Raw genomic sequence first — 15,873 nt, forward strand, 5'->3', positions numbered from 1 at the left:
TCCTCTGTTTAGAAAAATATACTGGATAGCCGAGGATTAAACAGCAAGCCTGTTTTGCTTTAACATTTTTGCATTTTCAGCCTAAACTCTTTGAATCCATTTCTTCTTATTTAGTTGAATCTAGAGATGCTGATTTAACTTTGCTTATCAGCAGATACTAAAGAAGGTTTTCTAATGGGGTAGACCTAGCACAGGCTTCAAAATCATACCTGTTTGAGATCAAGTCCTGTCTCCAGCCTTTGTGAACTCTTTGGCTCAGGTGCATTATCTAATCTGGAGCCTGAATTTTCTTATCTCTAGAACAAGACTAATGACACTTAATTAACTGAAATATTGAATGTAAAGTTCCCAACGGTATTTGGAACATATTAAATGCTTAATCAGCATTTAACTTTCCTTCTGCTTTCCCTAAGGGCCATTGTCAGTGGTTATGATCTAAGACTGAGGCCATCATCCCGTAAACACCAACTGTGACCAAGAGCTGTGGGTGAGAAAAACATAAGCAGCTAATCCACATAAATAATGATCTCCAGGTATTAACTGGTTAAGTTCTTGAACAAATTCTTAATAGCAGTTAGTTTGTTTTTTTTTCCTAATGAAAATTGAATATATTTGAAATTTAGACTTCTTTCTGCTTAGCTCAATTCTGCTTCTTTTTCCTTCAATCTCTGTGGCTGGGAGGGAGAGTATGATTTGTAAACAATTTAAAGAGGTATGTAAAAGATTTGTGGGTAGTATTTTGGGTATTGTTTTAGTTAAAAAAAAAAAATTACCAGTCTGACATTTTACAGAGCAAGATTCCATGATTTCTCTGTTAAAATAAATATTTAATTTCTTACTAGTTTCTTGATGAGTTTACAGCTTTGAGGTCACAATTCAGGTAGCATTTTTTATACTGGTAAAAATAAAATTACAACTTCCAGTTCTGCAAGATGATGAGCTGAGATAACTCGAAAAACTCCTGCTATTAACCTTTCAACATACTGGATAAAATACAACAAAAATTAACTCAACACATAGGAATGAAAGAGGAGTCTCAGGTGCCAGCACTAGAAGGCTCTAAAGACAAGAGTTAATATCTTCTGACACTGGGGCTTCCAGGTGGTGCTGGTGATAAAGAATCCACCTGCCAATGCAGGAGATGCAAGAGATGGGGTTCTGACCCCTGGGTGGGGAAGATCCTCTGGAGTACAAAATGGCACCCCACTCCAATATTCTTGCCTGGAAAATTCCATGGCCAGAGGAGATGGCAGGCCCCAGTCATGGGGCCACAGAGAGTCAGACATGACTGAGCATAGCCTTCTTCTATTTTTTTCCCCTGACACTGAAGCTAATGTGGAGGAACAGTGCATTTAATGGGAAAATGTAGTGGCTAGAGTTGCTGTCGTCTGCTTGGGAACAGATCAGTCCTTAGAATGATGTGAGGCTGGGAGATGGAACTAAAAACCTTATATAAAACTGAGACCCACTAAGAGGTGTACATCAGGTTGGAAGAGTGGATTTTTTATTGTACTCAGCTCTTGCTAGCTCTGTTTAGGCTCTGAGTGAGGGGAAAAAACCTCTCCTTGAGAATGTGAAATCTTGGGCCTGTACCATACATGACTCCAAATTTACCTCAGTTCATTGCTGAGACCCTACAAATTGGGAAATCACCTAAAAGTTAGTCCCTGTTTAAGTGATAACCCAGGGCATTTGAGAAATATTCATATATTTAATGAATGTCCAAATAGGAGAAAATAGAATAAGAGAAATATTTGAAAAATGCATAGCTAAAAATTTTCCAAAATTCATTAAAGTTATGAATCATTAATTCAACAATGACAACACACTGCTCATCATAGTGAAACTACAGAACTCTAAAGACGTTGTTGTTGTTGCTATTTCGTCTCTTAGTCTAGTCTAGTGACTGAGTTCAATATCTGATTCTTGTGCAACACCATGGACTGTAGCCTGCCAGGCTCCTCTGTCCATGGGATTTCCCAGGCAAGAGTACTGGAGTGGGTTGCCATTTCCTTCTCCAGAGGATCTTCCCGACCCAGGGATCGAACCCAAGTTTCCTGCATTGGCAGGCAGATTCTTCACTGCTGAACCACCAAGGAAACCCCTAAAGACAATTGTTGTTGTTCACTCACTCAATTGTGTCCAACTGCAGCACACTAGGCTTCCTGTCCTTCACTATCTCCCAGAGCTTGCTCAGACTCATGTCCATTCATTCGGTGATGCCATCCAACCATTTCATCCTCTGTTGTCCCATTCTCCTCCTGACTTCTATCTTTGCCAGCATCAGGGTCTTTTACAAAGAGCCAGCTCTTTGTATCAGGTGGCCAAATTATTGGAGCTTCAGCATCAGTCTTTCCAGTGAATATTCAAGGTTGATTTCCTTTAGGATTGACAGATTTGATCTCCTTGCAGTCCAAGGGACTCTCAAGAGTCTTCTCCAACACCACAGTCCAAAAGCATCAATACTTTGGCGCTCAGCCTTCTTTATGGTCCAACTCTCACATCCGTGTATGACTACTGGAAAAATCATAGCTTTGACTATGCAGACCTTTGTCACAACATAATACCTCTGCTTTTAAATACCCTGTCTAGGTTTGTCATAGGTTTTCTTCCAAGGAGCAAGTGTCTTTTTTTTTTTTAATTTATTTATTTTAATTGGAGGCTAATTACTTTACAGTATTGTAGTGGTTTTGCCATATATTGACATGAATCACCCATGGATGTACATGTGTTCCCCATCCAGAACCCCTCTTCCACCTCCCTCCCCATCCCATCCCTCTGGGTCATCCCAGTGCACCAGCCCCGAGCACCCTGTCTCATGCATCGAACCTGGACTGGTGATCTATTTCACATACGATAATATACATGTTTCAACGCTTTTCTCTCAAATCATCTCACCCTTGCCATCTTCCACAGAGTCCAAAAGACTGTTCTATACATCTGTGTCTCTTTTACTGTCTTGCATATAGGGTTATCATTACCATCTTTCTAAATTCCATATATATGCGTTAGTATACTGTATTGTTGTTTTTCTTTCTGACATACTTCACTCTGTATAATAGGCTCCAGTTTCATCCACCTCATTAGAACTGATCCAAATGTATTCTTTTTAATGGCTGAGTAATATCCCATTGTGTATATATACCACAGCTTTCTTATCCATTCACCTGCCAATGGACATCTAGGTTGCTTCCACGTCCTGGCTATTATGAACAGTGCTGCGATGAACATTGGGGTACACGTGTCTCTTTCAATTCTGATTTCCTCGGTGTGTATGCCCAGCAGTAGGATTGCTGGGTCGAATGGCAGTTCTATTCCCAGTTTTTTAAGGAATCTCCACACTGTTCTCCATAGTGGCTGTACTAATTTGCATTCCCACCAACAGTGTAAGGGGGTTCCCTTTTCTCCACACCCTCTCCAGCATTTATTGCTTGTAGAATTTTGGATAGCAGCCATTCTGACTGGTGTGAGATGGTACCTCATTGTGGTTTTGATTTGCATTTCTCTAATAATGAGTGATGTTGAGCATCTTTTCATGTGTTTGTTAGCCATCTGTATGTCTTCTTTGGAGAAATGTCTGTTTAGTTCTTTGGCCCGTTTTTTGATTGGATCATTTATTTTTCTGGAATTCAGCTGCAGGAGTTGCTTGTATATTTTTGAGATTAATTCTTTGTCAGTTGCTTCGTTTGCTATTATTTTCTCCCATCATGAAGGCTGCCTTTTCACCTTGCTTATAGTTTCCTTCGTTGTGGAAAAGCTTTTAAGTTTAGTTAGGTCCCATTTGTTTATTTTTGCCTTTATGGCCCTTACTCTGGGAGCTGGGTCATAGAGGATCTGCTTATGATTTATATCGGAGAGTGTTTTGCCTTTGTTTTCCTCTAGGAGTTTTATAGTTTCTGGTCTTACATTTAGATCTTTAATTCGTTTTCAGTTTATTTTTGTGTATGGTGTTAGAAAGTGTTCTGGTTTAATTTTTTTTACAAGTGGTTGACCAGTTTTCCGAGCACCATTTGTTAAAGAGATTGTCTTTTCTCCATTGTATATTCTTGCTTCCTTTGTCAAAGATAAGGTGTCCATAGGTGTGTGTATTTATCTCTGGGCTTTCTATTTTGTTCCATTGATCTAAGTTTCTGTCTTTGTGCCAATTCCATACTGTCTTGATGACTGTAGCTTTGTAGTATAACAGGTTGTAGTCAGGTAGGTTGATTCCTCCTGTTCCATTCTTCTTTCTCAAGATTGCTTTGGCTATTCAAGGTTTTTTGTGTTCCCATACAAATTGTGACATTATTTGTTCCAGTTCTCTGAAAAATACCATTGGTAGCTTGATAGGGATTGCATTGAGTCTATAGATTGCTTTGGGTAGTATACTCCTTTTCACTATATTGATTCTTCCAATCCATGAACATGGTATATTTCTCCATCTATTTTTGTCCTCTTTGATTTCTTTCATCAGTATCTTATAGTTTTCTATGTATAGGTCTTTTGTTTCCTTATGTAGATATTCCTAAGTATTTTATGCTTTTCATTGCAGTGGTGAATGAAATTATTTGCTTAATTTCTCTTTCTGTTTTCTCATTGTTAGTGTATAGGAATGCAAGGGATTTCTGTGTGTTAATTTTATATCCTGCAACTTTACTATATTCATTGATTAGCTCTAGTAATTTTCTGGTGGAGTCTTTAGGGGTTTCTACGTAGAGGATCATGTCATCTGCAAACAGTGAGAGTTTTACTTCTTCTTTTCCAATCTGAACTCCTTTTATTTCTTTTTCTGCTCTGGTTGCTGTGGCCATAACTTCCAAAACCATGTTGAATAGTTGTGGTGAGAGTGGGCACCGTTGTCTTGTTCCTGACTTTAGGGAAAATGCTTTCAATTTTTCACCATTGAGGATAATGTTTGCTGTGGGTTTGTCATATATAGCTTTTATTATGTTGAGGTATGTTCCTTCTATGCCTGCTTTCAGGGGGGATTTTATCATAAATGGATGTTGAATTTTGTCAAAGGCTTTCTCTGCATCTATTGCGATAATCATATGTTTTTTTTAATTAGTTTATTTATGTGTTTTTAAATTTTACAATATTGTATTGGTTTTGCCATACATTGACATGAATCCACCATAGGTGTACATGTGGTTTTTATCTTTCAATTTGTTAATGTAGTGTGTTACATTGATTGATTTGAGGATATTGAATAATCCTTGCATCCCTGGGATAAAGCCCGCTTGGTCATGATGTATGATCTTTTTAATATGATGTTGGGTTCTGTTTGCTAGAATTCTGTTAAGGATTTTTGCATCTATGTTCATCACTGATATTGGCCTGTCGTTTTCTTTTTTTGTGGCATCTTTGCCTGGTTTTGGTATTAGGGTGATGGTGGCCTCATAGAATGTGTTTGGAAGTTTACCTTCCTCTGCAATTTTCTGGAAGAGTTCGAGTAGGATAGGTGTTAGCTCTTCTCTAAATTTTTGGTAGAATTTAGCTGTGAAGCCGTCTGGTCCTGGGCTTTTGTTTGCTGGAAGATTTCTGATTACCATTTCGATTTCCATGCTTGTGATGGGTCTGTTAAGATTTTCTACTTCTTCCTGGTTCAGTTTTGGAAAGTTGTACTTTTCTAAGAATTTGTCCATTTCTTCCAAGTTGTCCATTTTATTGGCATACAGTTGCTGATAGTAGTCTCTTATGATCCTTTGTATTTCTGTGTAGTCTGTTGTGATTTCTCCATTTTCATTTCTAATTTTGTTGATTTGATTCTTCTCCCTTTGTTTCTTGATGAGTCTGGCTAATGGTTTGTCTATTTTATTTATCTTCTCAAAGAACCAGCTTTTAGCTTTGATGATTTTTGCTATGGTCTCTTTTGTTTCTTTTGCATTTATTTCTGCCCGAATTTTTAAGATTTCTTTCCTTCTACTAACCCTGGGGTTCTTCATTTCTTCCTTTTCTAGTTGCTTTAGGTGTAGAGTTAGGTTATTTATTTGACCTTTTTCTTGTTTCTTGAAGTAAGCCTGTATTGCTATGAACCTTCCCCTTAGCACTGCTTTTACCCTGTCCCATTGGTTTTGGGCTATTGTGTTTTCATTGTCATTCGTTTCTATGCATATTTTGATTTCTTTTTTGATTTCTTCTGTGATTTGTTGGTTATTCAACAGCAAGTTGTTCAGCCTCCATATGTTGGAATTTTTAATAGGTTTTATCCTGTAATAGACATCTAATCTTACTGCATTGTGGTCAGAAAAGATGGTTGTAATGATTTTAGTTTTTTTGAATTTACCAAGGCTAGATTTATGGCCCAGGATGTGATCTATCCTAGAGAAGGTTCCATGTGCACTTGAGAAAAAGGTGAAATTAATTGTTTTGGGGTGAAATGTCCCATAGATATCAATTAGGTTTAACTGGTGTATTGTATCATTTTAAGTTTGTGTTTCCTTGTTAATTTTCTGTTTAGTTGATCTATCCATAGGTGTGAGTAGGGTATTAAAGTCTCCCACTATTTTTGTGTTATTGTTAATTTCCCCTTTCATACTTGTTAGCCTTTGCCTTACATATTGCAGTGCTCCTAATGTTGAGTGTATATATATTTATAATTGTTATATCTTCTTCTTCAATTGATCCTTTGATCATTATGCAGTGTCCTTCTTTGTCTCTTTTCACAGCCTTTATTTTAAAGTCTATTTTATCTGATATGAGTATTGCTACTCCTGCTTTCTTTTGGTCTCTATTTGCGTGGAATATCTTTTTCCAGCCCTTCACTTTCAGTCTGTATGGCTGCCATCACCATCTGCATTGATTTTGCAGCCTAAGAAAATAAAGTCTTTCACTATTTCCATTGTTTCCCCATCTATATGCTATGAAGTGATGGGACTAGATGCCATGATATTAGTTTTTTGAATGTTGAATTTTAAGCTAGCTTTTTCACTCAATTCTAAAAACAGTAGGAGATACTAAAAGAAACCAGAAAGAGAGAGAGAGAAGCCAGAATATCCACCAAGGAACCATGTTAGATTGAAAGCCTAGTTAGTAATGTCTTCCCTGATAGTTCAGTTGGTAAAGAATCTGCCTGCAATGCAGGAGACCCCGGTTGATTCCTGGTTTGGGAAGATCTGCTGGAGAAGGGATAGGCTACCCACTCCAGTATTTTTGAGCTTCCCTGTGGCTCAACTGATAAAGAATTCACCTGCAATGCAGGAGACCTGGGTTCGATCCCTGGGTTGGGAAGATCCCCTGGAGAAGGGAAAGGCTACCCACTCCAGTATTCTGGCCTGGAGAATTCCATGGACTGTATAGTCCATGGGGTCTCAAAGAGTTGAACACACCTGAGTGACTTTCACTTAGTAACAGTGGAAGCCAGGAAAATAATAACTTCAATAATAACTTCAGAGCACTTCAAAGTGCCAAAAATTCTTACCTCAATGAAGCATCATTCAAGAATGAGGTTAAAATAAAGACTTTAAGACCCATCCTCTTTTCTAATACAAGATTAAGGCAGTATACTTTCCTCTAAGCAGATTAAGTTGCATTCTAGAGATTTTTCATATTGTAATTGTCAGTTCAAAATATATTCTAGTTTCTGTTGAGATTTCTTCATTGGCTTGTGTGTTATTGAGAAATATATTATTAATTTCTAAATATATATATATGGATTTTCTAATTAGGTTTTTATTCTTAACTTCTGACTTGCATTGGCAGAGAAAAGATCTGCGTAATTTCAACCATTTGAAATTTACTGAAATTTGGTTGATTTTCACAGCATTTTCAGTGTTTCATATGCACTTGAAAAGAATGTATATTCTGTCTTTATTGGATTCAAAATGTGTCATTTAAGTCTTCTTGCTGTATTTATTTGCTTGCTTTTTTTAGTTGCAGAGAAAAGTATGCCTAAATCTTCCACTAGAATTTTTAATTTTTCTATTTACTTTGTATACTTAGAGGCTGTGTTTTTTAAAGCACAAAAATTTAGGTTTGGTTTTCTCTTCCTTAAATAATACATTTTTGGCATTGTTAAATGTTCTTCTTTGTCTCTAATAGTGTATACTGTCTTAATGTCTACCTTGATATAAATACAGGTGCATTAGCTTTCTTTTGGTTAGTGTTTGCATGACACATAATTCTGTTAACCTTTATCTGACTTTATATGTATCTCTTATAAATAGCAAGTAAGTGGATTTTTTAAAAATCCAATATGAAAATCTCTCTTTTTTAATTGGAATATTTAATTCAATGTAATTAGTGATATATCTGGATTTGGATCTTCCATCTTAATAAGTATGCTTCATTTATTCTGTTTTGATTTGCTTTTCATTTTTTTTAGATTAACTATTTTTTATTTTTCCTTTTTTTAATCTTCTGTTAACTTGATAATTATAAACTTTATTATTGTTTAGTGGTTACCCTAGAGATTATAATTACCACTCTCTTATAAAAGTCTAATAAGTAAAATTAATACTTTTAACATCCTCATAGACAATACAAGAACACTAGAATAATCCTCTCCTGACTTATAAGCCATCATTGTCACATATTTTAATTTTACCTTAATTGTATATTTTTAATCTACATATTTTTAACTCAAAAAAAATCACTGTTTTGTAGAGTTAGTGTTTGTTTTTATTTTCCCATATATTTACATTTATCACTGCTCTTCATTTCTTCCTGAACCTCCAGAGTCCTACTTAGGATCCTTTTCCTTCTGCCAGAATAAACATGCTAAATATTTTCTTTAACGTGTATCTGCTTGAGACTCTCAGTTTTTCTTTGTTGGAAAAATGCCTTCCTTTTACTTTAATTCCTTTATTTTCTGCATATGGAAGTTGACACTTCAAAGATATCATTACATTGTGTTCTAGTTCTCATTATTTTTGTTAAACATCAACTGTTTGTCTAATTTCTGCACATTTACAGTTTTGTTTTATTTTGTTTCTTAATTTTTTGCTGCAGCGTGAGGCTTGTGGGATTTTAGTTCCCCAACCAGGTTTCAAACCTGGGCCCACAGCAGCAGTACCAAGTCCTAACCACTGAACTGGTAGGGAATTCCCTAATTTCTGCACATTGAAAGTCAATCTATCTCCTCCCTGGCTCCTTATAAGATGTTCTCTTTGCCTTTGGTTTTCAACAGTGTTACTGATATGCCTAGATATAGTTTGTTGTTGCTGTTTTTATTTTTTCATTTATTCAGCTTAGAGTTCATAGGGCTTCTTGAACTTGTGATTTGTTGTTTGTCACCTATTTTGGAACATTCTCAGCCATTCTTTTCAAACATTGATTGCTCCTAGCATGTTCTCTCTCTCATATTCTGGAACTTCAATTACATGTGGACCTTCTCAGTGAGAAGTGAATTTACTGTGTCGCTCCCTCTCTGCTTTCCGTCATTTTATCCCTATTTTATTCTCAATATTTTTGTCTGACCTAGTTTCGCTATTCAGTTGTATCTAACTTTCTGTTAAACCCATTTATTGAGCCCTTGATTTCAGTTATTGAATTAAAGGTACCATTTGTTTCTTTTTTTTTTATGATCTTCACTCCCTGCTGAAATAGTCAATCTTGCCTTTTATCTCCTTGAACCTATATATTAATTTTGAGATCTGTGTCTTATAACCAGTTTCTGGTTATAACCAGAAAATAACCAGTTTCTGGATTGCCTGTGGATTTCTTTCTATTGAAGTTCTTTCTTTTGTTCATATTGCGTTTCCTTTACATGTGCCTGGTTATATTTATGATGAACAGACTATTTGCAGAATTGTTTATAGAAATAATTTTGGGCTTAGGATGATATATCTTACCCCAAAGGGGATTCATATTTTCTTCTGCCAAGTAACTCTGGGCAGTAGTATTTTGCCTTACCTTAGTCCAGTTTCAAATTATTCAAAGCTGAGCCAAGTCCTACAAGGGCCTGCCTACCTAATTTATCCCCACTGCAGGCATGTAGTCCTTTGAAGTCCCAGCAGAGAAAGTCCCCACCCTCACCCTCTTTTGAGGGCTCTTGCATCCATTTTCTCTCCCTCTAACCTCCTGGTGTCATCAAAAGTATTGTCCCACCCTCCAGCCATTCCTCTGCTTTGTCATGTGTGATTCAGCACCCCCTTTCCAAGGGAGGGACACCCATAAATACTTGGTTTATTTGCTTGAGCCTATTCTCTGGATCCTGACCTCTTTGGATAGTTCTCACATGTCTTAAAGCCTGTATTTTATATTTTGTCTAATTTTTCTAACTGTTCTCCATAAGTGGCTTGTGTGAATTACAGTCACCACCTCCAGAGCATAAACACCATATCATTATGTTTTTGAGGTCTACCTGTGCTGCTGTTCTGTTCTCACCATCGTGTATGATTTTGTCTATGATTTTTTGTCACATTTTACCAAGTATTCCATTGATGAATACCCAGATTGCCTTCAGCTGGCTACTGCCACAATTGGTTTGACAAAAAATATAACATTGAAATGTTTCTTTATAAACTGTGGCATTTGGGAGAACATATATCCAGGAAGAAATTGTTGGACCAGGAGTATCTGTATTTATCTTAATCTGTATTAAGTAAGTACTGCCAGGATTATTGCATCCCTCCACCAGGAGTGTGAGAGTACCATATCCTCACACCATCACCAAAACCTGGAAAATACCAGCTTCTAATTCACCTCAAGTCTAATGAAAATAAAGTGATCTCATCATTTTAATTTGCATTTATCTGATTCTAATTTTTCAATTTGAGTTTCTACATTTTACTTATTGATTGCAAGAGTTACTTTTGTATTTAAATACCACCCTTTGTTAGATACAAATATTGCAAATATAGTCTCAATCTCTCATCTTACTGCCATCTTATTCATAATGTCTTAATTGGTCAATATTGTTGGCTCGCTGAAGAACTGATGCTTTTGAACTGTGGTGTTGGAGAAGACTCTTGAGAATCCCTTGGACTGCAAGGAGATCCAACCAGTCCATCCTAAAGGAGATCAGTCCTGGGTGTTCATTGGAAGGACTGATGTTGAAGCTGAAACTCCAATACTTTGGCCACCTGATGTGAAGAGCTGACTCATTTGAAAAGACCCTGATGCTGGGAAAGATTGAGGGCAGGAGGAGAAGGGGACGACAGAGGATGAGATGGTTGGATGGCATTACCAACTCAATGGACATGGGTTTGGGTGGACTCCGGGAGTTGGTGATGGGCAGGGAGGCCTGGCGTGCTGTGGTTCATAAGTCACAAAGAGCCGGACATGACTGAGCGACTGAACTAAACTGAACTGAACTTTGGCTTGTGCTTTGTCCTATTAAGAAGTTACTGCCTAATTTCCTTATATTATAAGCATTTAATTTCATATTTTTACCATTCATTTATGTCTTTAAATCACGTGGAGTCCACTTTTGTATAATGTGCTGCTAAGAATCCAGTTTCATTTTTCTCCATCTAGTAATCCAGTTTTCCCAATACTAGCTGTTGACATTTTGCTCTTTCCTTCTTTTTTCATTTCTTTTCATTTCATTTTCATTTTTAATGGACTTCTATCTTTTATTAGTGTGTTACCAACTAGTCATTTGAGTATTACTCCCCTAGCCTACTTTTCCCCAAATCCTGTAGCTTTTGTTGCATGATTTTTACATAGCATGGTGATTTTAGTATGTTGCATTATAGTAGAACTACCTGTATTTGGACATTTTCATAATAAAATGGGTTCTTTTACTTTTTAAATTAATATGTAAAAAGAAAGAAATTCTCTATTATTCCAGTTTTGCAAAAAGGTTTTTTTATAAGTAGGCATTAAACTTAATGCCTTTAATATACTTTTTCAGAAATGATTAAAATATCTTTTGGTTTGTTCCTTTTTTTGTCTACTATTGTCATGAACTTCACTGATGAATTATCTAATGTGGAACCATCCTTACCCCTCTGGATAAACCCTTATTTAAGAATTATGCATTATTTTTAATGCACCATTATATTGGTGAGTTAATATTTTGTTTAGGATTTTTACATCTACTTTTATAAAGGAGATCTGCACCTGATTTTTTATTATCATGTATTCCTTTATTTGGTTTTTGAATCATAGTATACTATTCTCAATTGAGCAGTTTTTGTTCTTTTTCTACTTTCTAGGGCAACTCGTATAAGATATGAATTAACCTATTTTTGGCTGTGCCTTGTAGTTTGTGGGATCTTAGTTCCCCCAATAGGGCTCAAACCTGGACCCTGGGCAGTTGAAGCACAGAGTCTTAACCTCTGGACCACCAAGGAATTCCTTGAATTAACTAGTCTTTAAAAGATTGATAGCCTCCTGTATAAAACCATCCAGGCCAAGAAATTTGGGAGAGACAGTTTTTTTAAAAAAAAAAAAAACATTTTAATTTTTTAAATCTTGTTTCTTAAATGGCTTGTTCACATTTTCCCATGCCGTTTTATGTAGATTTTACCATTTTATTTACATTTTTAGGAATTTATTCATTTTACTTAGGTGTTCAGATTTAGAATTGAATGAGAAACCAAAACTAAATACAACCGTAACTAGAGGGAAAAGATATATGCCTTTAAATGGGCAGGAAAGTCAAAGCCAAAAAAGATACCGTAGTATACAGCAAAAGACAGATAACTTTGATAACATTAGAATATAACACTACTTCAAAAGACTTTCTAGACAGTGTGACTTTTCACAGACTAGGAGGTAGAGCAAGTAACAGACTAGTAAAGCTACTTACAGTATCTTGTAAATGGCAAAAGATTGGTGTAAGGAATGTATGAAGAACTTCTGAGAGTGGATAAGAGGAAGCCAGGAGTCACCATGACAGTGGGCATATGGTATGAATACACAGTGCTTAACAGAGCACCTAAGTAGTCAGTACGCATGCCCAGCCTCACTGATGACAAGAGAGTCAACAGGAGGACACCTCTCTCACCCTTCAACTTGGCAGACACCACGTGTGCAGACACCTCAGCACAGATACTGACACATTAAATGCACACACATGTCAGGTCAGGGTGCTATTGGTTCTGTGGAATCTGAGCCAGGCCAGGTTCCATACTGGATGTCCATCCAGACATCCTCCCTGCACCCTTCCCCAGGCTCTCAGATATTGTCATCCTTGACTGCATCCTGCATTCTGGACTTGCCTTGGGTGGAAGGCTTATTCCTGAGGACCTGGTTAGTCTGTCTTCTACCCTTGTACACAGTGTCTGAGGATGGCCCAGAGCAAACAGAGAGACCACTAATGGCAACTGTGTGTGACAAGAACAAAGGGCTGGAGATGGGCTTTCCTTCATGGGAAGCCACAGGCCTGAAGGACCCCTGCCAAAGGGGGCCTGGGATCCATAGCTGAGAGCTGGAATCTAGTGTCAGACACTTGCCAAACGCACATGCATGCCCAGCATGTGTCAGCTGTTGGAATGCAGTTAGAAACAAGAAGTTGTTCCTGGCCTTCACAGAAAGTTTGCTCTAGTTGGGGAAAGACCAGCAAGAGGGAGTGTAAAAACACATTACCAAGAGTAATTGCAGAGGGTGATATTGTTAGTATTTCTGTGGAGAAAAGTATGGGATGCTGTGTACATCAAGGAAGGAGAAATATAACCAGTCTGGGTGTCCCAGAAAATGTCCCAGAGAACATATGAAAAGCCACAGCTAACATCATACTTAATGGTGAGAGACTGAAACTTTCCCCTTAAAATCAGGAACAAGGCAAGGATGTTTACACTCAGCACTTCTGTTCAACACTGTACTTGAGGTTCTAGGCAGATCAATTAGGCAAGAAAAAGAAACAAAAGGCATATAGATTGGAAAGGAAGAAGTAAAACTATATTCACAGATGACATCTGTGAAATTTTAAAGAAAGTACATACACTACACACACATTTAAAGCTAATAAATGAATTCCAGAATATAAGATCAACACACAGAAATGAGTATTTCTGCACAGTAGCACTGTACAGTCTGAAAATGAAATTAAGACAATTCCGTTTATAATAGCATGAAAAATTAAAATTTTAGAAATGAATTTAACAAAAATGGTGCAAGACTTGTACACTGAAAACTACATCAAAAAAATAAAATTTTAGGAATAACTTTAACAAAAATCATGCAATACTTGTACACTGAAAACTATAAAACATAACTGAAATAAGACCTAACTAAATGGAAAGACACCCCGTGATCAACAGAATTTAATATCACCCCTGTCAAAAATCTCAGCTGTAGAAATTGACAAGCTGATCCTGAAATTAATTCATATAGAATTTCAAGGGAACCAGAATAGCCAAATAACCTCAAAAAAGAACAAAGTTGGAGAACTCATACTTCCCAATTTCAAAACATACTACAAAGCTACAAGAATGAAGACAATATAGCACTGGCATAGATAGACATACAGGTTAAAGGAATCAAATATAGAGTCCGGATATAGCTCCATATATCTCTTCTCAGTTAATTTTCAGCAAGGGTGTTGAGGTCATTCTCTGGATGAAGGAATAGTCTTTCCACAAATGAGATTGAGACAACTGGTTATGGACATGCAAAAGAATGTAATTAGGCCCTGCCTCACACCATATTCAGAAATTAGCTCAAAATACATCATAGACCTAATATAAGAACTAAAACTTCAAAACCCTCACAGCACAGGATGAGATATAGGAGACATAGCTCATAACAGTAGCACAGGAGAAAAGTTGCTAAAAGACTTTGGTTGACATCTGAAGGAGTCAGCAATAAGATGGAGGGACTAAGCAAATTAGGACACTCTCCCCATGTTGGACTGAGCTGTTTGAAGTCTGATAATAGAGCGATTGGTCAGGCCATAGCTAGGACATTGCTGATGTGTGTACTATTGATAGAGTGTCTGAAAGGCAGAATAACCTGGATGAAGTGTGTTCAGAAGAGTGACTGTGCTCACTCAGCCAGATCCATGCCACCTTTGAGATCTGTTTCCTGTGCGTATATAGTAGTGCTGTCTCTTTCCCTAGGAAATACACAGATACAGACATTACCAGTTCTCTGTATACCATGAGGTGAGCAAGATTAAGAGGAACTTTGCTTACATCTGTGGCAAAGGGCCTACCATCTGTTCCTGAGGGAAGTCTGAGTTGACCTTTCCACATCAGGTCAGTTTCTCTAATCCCTGACATATAGCTGTTGCTCTGTCCAAACTAGACTCTAAAGAATCAGCATGCTTGTCCCTCCTTGTGTGTCTCCACTCATGTACTAGGTAAACTCATGTTGAGGTCCTTCCCCATTTTTTTCTGTCTCTCCAAATTGTACCTACACTTCACTGCTCAGTGAGACCCTCCCCTTCCTCCAAGAATTGTTTCCTGACAGTACCAACCCTCGTCTCTCTCTCTGGGTTTCTCACAGATCAACCATAACACTCCCACGAGGCCGAGACAGCTTCCGAGACAGAGGTGAGTCAGTTAGTGACATGGGTCTCGGATGGTGATGAAAGGGCCAGCATCTGCTGTTCCTCATTTCCAGCTTGGTTAGTGTTATTTGTGTTGTTGCCTCACTGTTTCTCATGCATTGGTTGTTTCACTAGGCAGACTGCTCCACCTCCATAGATCATAATAGGAGTATGAAGTACACAATTGTAGTTCAAGAATGCCTCGTTCCACTGACTCTTTTATCTGGAAATGAGGTTGTGTGAATCCAAAACCCGTGCTGAAATCAGGAGCCAAAACTATTTCTTATCAAACAGGTTAATTCCACAAGGCTTTGGAGTCTTTTGTATTTGTAGCCACCTTCTCTGTCTTTGTCTTTTCAAAATTCTCCAAATAAATCTTTCTTCTCCAGTGGGGCGAGGCCCTCTGGATCTTCCTGAGAGTTCAGAGCTCCTGCCACTCCTGATCCTGCCCAAAAGCCTTTCCTCTCCCCTTGTCTATCCAAAATCCCAGCTGAATTTAAGGTACAGCTCCAGTG

General features: G+C 37.4%; 1 protein-coding gene across 6 annotated transcripts in view; it reads left to right on the forward strand.

The window, feature by feature from the left end:
* The window catches only part of ARHGEF4 (Rho guanine nucleotide exchange factor 4), a 265,787-nt gene that overhangs the window by 176,881 nt on the left and 73,033 nt on the right, over positions 1-15,873 (forward strand). Inside the window, exon 2 of one of the 6 annotated variants that reach the window (XM_081583143.1) lies at positions 414-533. The exons of 4 other annotated variants lie outside the window; for them this stretch is intronic. The gene's annotated coding sequence lies outside the window, so the exon portion shown is untranslated. The remainder of the gene's footprint in view (positions 1-413; positions 534-15,873) is intronic. One more of the 6 variants, XM_081583144.1, reaches the window with a different exon arrangement.

Source organism: Giraffa tippelskirchi, chromosome 3 (genome assembly GCF_054371585.1).
Source record: "Giraffa tippelskirchi isolate mGirTip1 chromosome 3, T2T-mGirTip1v1.2.pri, whole genome shotgun sequence".
NCBI classification, from domain to species: domain Eukaryota; kingdom Metazoa; phylum Chordata; class Mammalia; order Artiodactyla; family Giraffidae; genus Giraffa; species Giraffa tippelskirchi.